Here is a 6,500-nt window from a genome sequence, read left to right as displayed (position 1 = left end):
CCTTACATGCCTGCACTTTTCGGCTTGCTGCTGCAGCAATCCACGCGTTTTAGATCTGCATGACTCCAACTATTTTAGCACAGCACCCTCACCCCCTGCTGTTCCCACCCGCCTCAACACCGGTGGAAGGGAGGAGAACCAATTAAGGGGGGGACGAGCAGCTGTCTACCCTTAGCAGGAGTATTGCTGATTACTTACCTTTCCTGCTGCTGCTGGCTGTCCAGCAGCAGACTGAAGGTGGCTGCTGCCGTGCGCTGGTATATAAAGGCTCAGAGCCTATTATGACATGCGCAGCCAGTGTTCCATTGCCACATTCCATCTACTGCAGGCAGGATACCTGGCTGGTTGAACGGCACTGAGAAGCTCACAGAGACCGCCATAAGCAACAGTTTAAAAGAATGCCACAGACTAATCAACCAAACTTTTTGGGTTGGGTTATTTTTTATAGTCTGCAGGCGTTAAATGAAAGAAGTCAGTGTTCCACCAGAGGGAGACAACGTTTCAGAAAAGGCATTGGAGCAAGCCAAAAAAGACATTTTAAGTGCAGCAGAGTAACCAGCGCACATACCTGTTAGCTCAGGTGAGTTTAAATGGCTGCTGTTGATAACAAGGGCATTTGCTAAATAGATGGTGTGTGTGCAACAATATACTGAAAGAACAATTATATTGTGCAGCTTATCTCACCACCTGTAATTAGTTAGGTGAAAGCTCCAAAATGCTTGCCTAATATGGCTGTTTATCCAAAAGGAAGTAAAGAGGGAGAGCTAGATAGATAGCATTGCATTACAGTACATGGCTATGCAATGCAGAGTTGCTGAAGTTGAACCAAAATGAGTTTGTCATCTGGCTTCTGCAACTTTTAACATGAAAAATACAATGAGGAGAAGAAAAGCAAAGCCAAAAAGTCCATCCAAAAATCCGACAAACAAGCAAAAGCAACAAAAAGCATTGAATTCAATTCTTTCTGATTTTAGAAACTGCATTAAAGAATGAGTGCACTGGTCCTGGAAATGCTGCAATACCAGGTCAATGCGTGGAGTGGACAGAGCAAGCTCTTTTACCACCTCCCTGTTCTAAAAATCCATTTAATATATGGTCCCCAGATAGGGGACGTATCAGATATTAAACTGATAAGAACAGATACTACACTTGATCTTAGCCAAAAGGCCGAGAAGCGATAACCAGAATTGGTTTCGGCCTACGGTGCCACCCTCGGATCCTGAAAAGTCCATTTGTGGAGATGGCCACCTGGACTCCCGTTAAGAAGACATGTTGTCAACCTCTAGATCCCTTACATGCCTGCACTTTTCGGCTTGCTGCTGCAGCAATCCACGCGTTTTAGATCTGCATGACTCCAACTATTTTAGCACAGCACCCTCACCCCCTGCTGTTCCCACCCACCTCAACACCGGTGGAAGGGAGGAGAACCAATTAAGGGGGGGACGAGCAGCTGTCTACCCTTAGCAAGAGTGTTGCTGATTACTTAACTGTCCTGCTGCTGCTGGCTGTCCAGCAGCAGACTGAAGGTGGCTGCTGCCGTGCGCTGGTATATAAAGGCTCAGAGCCTATTATGACACGCGCAGCCAGTGTTCCATTGCCACATTCCATCTACTGCAGGCAGGATACCTGGCTGGTTGAACGGCACTGAGAAGCTCACAGAGACCGCCATAAGCAACAGTTTAAAAGAATGCCACAGACTAATCAACCAAACTTTTTGGGTTGGGTTATTTTTTATAGTCTGCAGGCGTTAAATGAAAGAAGTCAGTGTTCCACCAGAGGGAGACAACGTTTCAGAAAAGGCATTGGAGCAAGCCAAAAAAGACATTTTAAGTGCAGCAGAGTAACCAGCGCACATACCTGTTAGCTCAGGTGAGTTTAAATGGCTGCTGTTGATAACAAGGGCATTTGCTAAATAGATGGTGTGTGTGCAACAATATACTGAAAGAACAATTATATTGTGCAGCTTATCTCACCACCTGTAATTAGTTAGGTGAAAGCTCCAAAATGCTTGCCTAATATGGCTGTTTATCCAAAAGGAAGTAAAGAGGGAGAGCTAGATAGATAGCATTGCATTACAGTACATGGCTATGCAATGCAGAGTTGCTGAAGTTGAACCAAAATGAGTTTGTCATCTGGCTTCTGCAACTTTTAACATGAAAAATACAATGAGGAGAAGAAAAGCAAAGCCAAAAAGTCCATCCAAAAATCCGACAAACAAGCAAAAGCAACAAAAAGCATTGAATTCAATTCTTTCTGATTTTAGAAACTGCATTAAAGAATGAGTGCACTGGTCCTGGAAATGCTGCAATACCAGGTCAATGCGTGGAGTGGACAGAGCAAGCTCTTTTACCATCTCCCTGTTCTAAAAATCCATTTCATATATGGTCCCCAGATAGGGGACGTATCAGATATTAAACTGATAAGAACAGATTTTTTTTTTTAATTTGGCTATCCCCTCACAGGGATAAAACCAGTTTTATTTAAAAATTACACAGATGTACAGAAATAAAAGCAACATTTTACATCATTACAAATTTTTATACATTGTCTCGAAACATACGAGACTTAAAAACATAAATTATTCAAATAGGATAAAAATTTGCATATATTCAAATTAATAAAATGTTACAAAAATTCTAAATGTGTTCCATACATTGACATCCCATTTTAGGGAGATATTTGGATTATTTTTTTTATCTAATAAAAAATATACATACATTTCACTTAAACAAAAACTAAAAACATCATTTAAAGACAATTCATCATGATTAAAAATTAAAATATTTCGGGCTTTCCAGAGAGCTATTTTGGCGCAATTTATTGTCTTCCATGCCATAATTTTTTGGTCTTTTGTTGGGCATTCCATAAGTCCATAAAGTATTGTGGCGTAGTTAAAGTCTTTGAGGTCTGCCACTTTTTCCATCAGAGGGAGCAATTTTCTCCAGAACGCTTTTGCAAAAGGACAAGTCCATAGTAGATGTTTCACTGATTCCTCCTCTTGACATCCGCTTCTTGGGCAAATGGCAGACCTCACGAGTCCTCTTCTATGTTGGAATGCCCAGCACGGAAGACATTGGTGTGCGCAGCTCCAAGCCAAATCTTTCTGTATATTAAAAAGATATTTTGCATTAATGACTTTCCATATATTCAATATTTGTTCATCATCATAGTGCTCAATGTTACATAACTCTTCATTTTTACAAAGACTTTTAATTAATTTCTTACTATTTTGTAGATCTCCCGCTTCTTTACCCCCTAAATTAAAATGAATCACTATTTTTTCTAAAATTAAATAATGCGTTGGTAGTTTAAAAGCATATGGAGATGATAAAACCGTTTCAAATCACCCAAACTTTCTCATAAAAAAAACAGTGTTATAACGCATAAAAAAGGACCAATAGTGATTTTTAAAAAGGGCATTAAAACAGAAGCAAAAAAATTTAATTAAAAGGAATCTACTAAAATCTGGAAAGTCTTTCCCACCTTTGAGCTTTGGTTTTGTTACAATTTCTCTTTTTAATTTCTCCATCTTAGAACTCCAGAAAAAAGTAAAACATGCTTTAGTGATCTTTTTTAAAATATTTACAGGGGGAGGGAAAACCAAACTCAAATACAATAAAAGAGGCAAAATGACCATTTTTATAATTAATACTTTACCCTCCATCGTTAATTTTCTCATATTCCACATACATATTTTCGTATTCACTTTCTGAGCTACCGCCTCCCAGTTATTTAGACCATTATTGGATTCACAGAAAGAAATACCTAAAATATTAATAGATTCAGTTATTGGAATAAAAACATCGTGTAAAATCATCTCCCCAATATTTAAAATACTACTCTTATTAAAATTAACCTTAAAACCAGAAGCTGTACAAAAGGATTGGATCTGTTTGAGTGAGTTTTGTAGTGATGGTGCATCTCGGCAAAGGACCGCCACATCGTCCATGTAACCCACCACTTTTGCTTCTGTTCCTTTGCTTCCAGGTAGAGGGATACCACATATTTGTCTATCTCTACGGATTGCACATAAAAGTGGCTCAAGAGCACAAATAAAAAGTAGTGGGGACAGGGGGCACCCCTGTTTTACCCCTGATTTTAAAAAAACATCTTGTGTCTTAAAACCATTTACTAAAATCTTACTTGTGCAGTCCTTATAAAACGCTTTAAGAGATAATAAAAACCTTTCTGGTATGCCCATTTTTTCTAAAACCTTAAAAAGATAAAAATGAGAAATCTGATCAAAAGCTTTTTCGAAGTCAATTGATCAAATTGCCATCTTCCCTTTTCTGTTTTTAATGTCTTCAATACAGTCTTTAACAAGGTTTAGATTGTCCCAGATACTGCGCTCAGGCACACCACATACTTGGTTTGAGTGGATTATTTTTCCTATAATTTTTTTAAGGCGGTTTGCACAAATTTTTGCCATTATTTTATAGTCACAGTTTAGTAGGGTTATAGGTCTCCAGTTTTTTAAGTCTGTCTTATCACCTTTCTTATATAATAATGAGACCTCCCCTTTTTTCCAGGATTTTAATAAAACCTTATCATTAAAAACTTCAGTAAAAACATAAAACAGATCCTCTTTTAAAATATCATAAAATTTTACATAAAACTCTATAGGAATACCGTCTGATCCAGGGACTTTTCCAATTTTAAAACTTTTTATGGTTTGTAAAATTTCTTCTTCTGTTATGTTTTGTGATAAAAACTCTTGGGAGGCGGTATCTAAAACAGATGTTATTTCTTCTAGAGAATTTTGCATTATATTTTCATCTATTGTTTTATCATTAAAAAGATTAAAATAGTAACCATGTACCTTTTCCAAAATTTTTCCCATATTTTTCTCTCCATCTATATCTTCAATTACTGTTTTTTTCTCTCTAATTTTTTTAAAAAAATATCTAGAACATTTTTCGTCTTCCTCCACGTGTTTTATTCTGGAGCGGAAAATGAGCTCTTTCCCTTTTTGTTCTAGTGATTTTGTTATTTCTTCTTTCAGTATTTTAATATCTTTTTCTACTTCTAGACCATTTTCTCTAAGTTTATATAAGGTCTGTAACCTGGTATTTAAATTATTATATAATTCTAGCTTTTCTTTTGCTTTATATATGCTTTTCTTAATAAAAAAATCTTTTATTTTTTTTTTCATTTTATCCCACCAGGCACTTATACGGACATTTACATCTTTCTTCCTCCTGCAGTTTTTATAAAATTCAATAAAATCCGATAAAATCTTAGAATCATTTAAAAGGGATACATTCATTTTCCAAGTTTTTTTCCCACATTTTTTATTAGCATTAATTTTTACACTAAAAGATAAAAATTTATGATCTGAGAAGATATTATCGTGGGTTTCACATTTATCAGGTAAAATTTGTTCTGAACCGAATATAAAATCTATTCTTGAACTGCAATTTAAATTGCTCCAGGTAAAGCCGGCCTCTACTGAACTAGTCTTGTTGCATTCTTTATAAATATCAACAAGTCTAAAATCACTTAAAATATTACTTAACATACCGGAAGTTTTGTCATAGTTTCTACTTACGGCTGTAGAGCGCCGACTTTCACCCTTTAAAATACAATTAAAATCACCTGCCAAGATAAAAGGTTCAGAGGTATTAATAAATAATGGTAAAATCTCTAACATGTCAGCTCTTTCATTTTTATCTGGGGACCCATAAAAATTTAAAAATTGCCATTTTACACCATTAATAAAAGCTTTAACTAATAACATACGACCTGGTAAAATCTCTTGGATAAAATCAATTTGAACGTTTCCCTTAAAAAGTATAGCTATCCCTGCTGATCCGGTAACATTTGACCCGGACCACACTGATGGGCCACATTTCCAATCCTCTTTGTATTTTTTGTAGGATACTGTGTGCGGGATATTGCATTCCTGTAAAAAGAAGACGGAAGCAGTAAGACAAGTTAAAAAATTAAATAATGTTACTCTTCTGGTTTTTGATTTTAGACCCCTCACATTGAGGGAAATGCCCTTAAGTTCTGCCATTGGAGGAAAGTAAAAAAATTATATAAAACAGAAATACGGAACTTACTTCCTATCCGCTGAACCGGCCAGACCACTTACGCTCGAGCTACTTCCCTCGTCCGAATTTATCGTAAGTAAGGACTCCATGGAGGAGGAACTTGACTCACCAAGACAATGACCCAACGCTACATGTGAGTAGCTTGGGAGACAACTAAGAGGAACAGCACCCTGGGTCTCCATGGGCTGGCCATTCAGATCCTTATCAGGTGGGTCCCCAGGTGGCTCCCCTGCACCCAGGGGAGGCCGACACACAGGGGAAGGTTGTGTACAAGGCAATGTACCCGAGCTCACGGAGCTGGCAAGGCCCGGCTCCCCACCGGGGTCAGCAGGGTCCGGGACCTTTGGGGGACCAACGTCCACATCCCCACCAGGAGATGTGTCCATCTGATCCCCATCAGCCGCTCCATTCGAACCATCTTTCTTCCCTCTTTTCTTTTTATGGGGA

The 6,500-nt window shown here is 37.8% G+C and overlaps 2 non-coding genes across 2 annotated transcripts; both read right to left on the bottom strand.

The window, feature by feature from the left end:
• Positions 1-988: 988 nt before the first annotated feature.
• LOC141236653 (U2 spliceosomal RNA) lies at positions 989-1,179 on the bottom strand. Its single transcript, XR_012302304.1, has one exon. It is a non-coding gene; the product is annotated as a U2 spliceosomal RNA (small nuclear RNA).
• Positions 1,180-2,277: 1,098 nt separating this feature from the next.
• Positions 2,278-2,466, bottom strand: LOC141236758 (U2 spliceosomal RNA). The gene has a single exon (XR_012302395.1). It is a non-coding gene; the product is annotated as a U2 spliceosomal RNA (small nuclear RNA).
• Between the last annotated feature and the right edge of the window lie 4,034 nt (positions 2,467-6,500).

Source organism: Phyllobates terribilis, unplaced genomic scaffold, assembly GCF_046119375.1.
Source record: "Phyllobates terribilis strain yellow unplaced genomic scaffold, ASM4611937v1 Scaffold_710__1_contigs__length_769263, whole genome shotgun sequence".
Lineage (NCBI taxonomy): Eukaryota > Metazoa > Chordata > Amphibia > Anura > Dendrobatidae > Phyllobates > Phyllobates terribilis.
The sequence above is the reverse complement of the archived record's forward strand: the minus strand, read 5'-3'. Positions and strand labels throughout refer to the sequence as shown.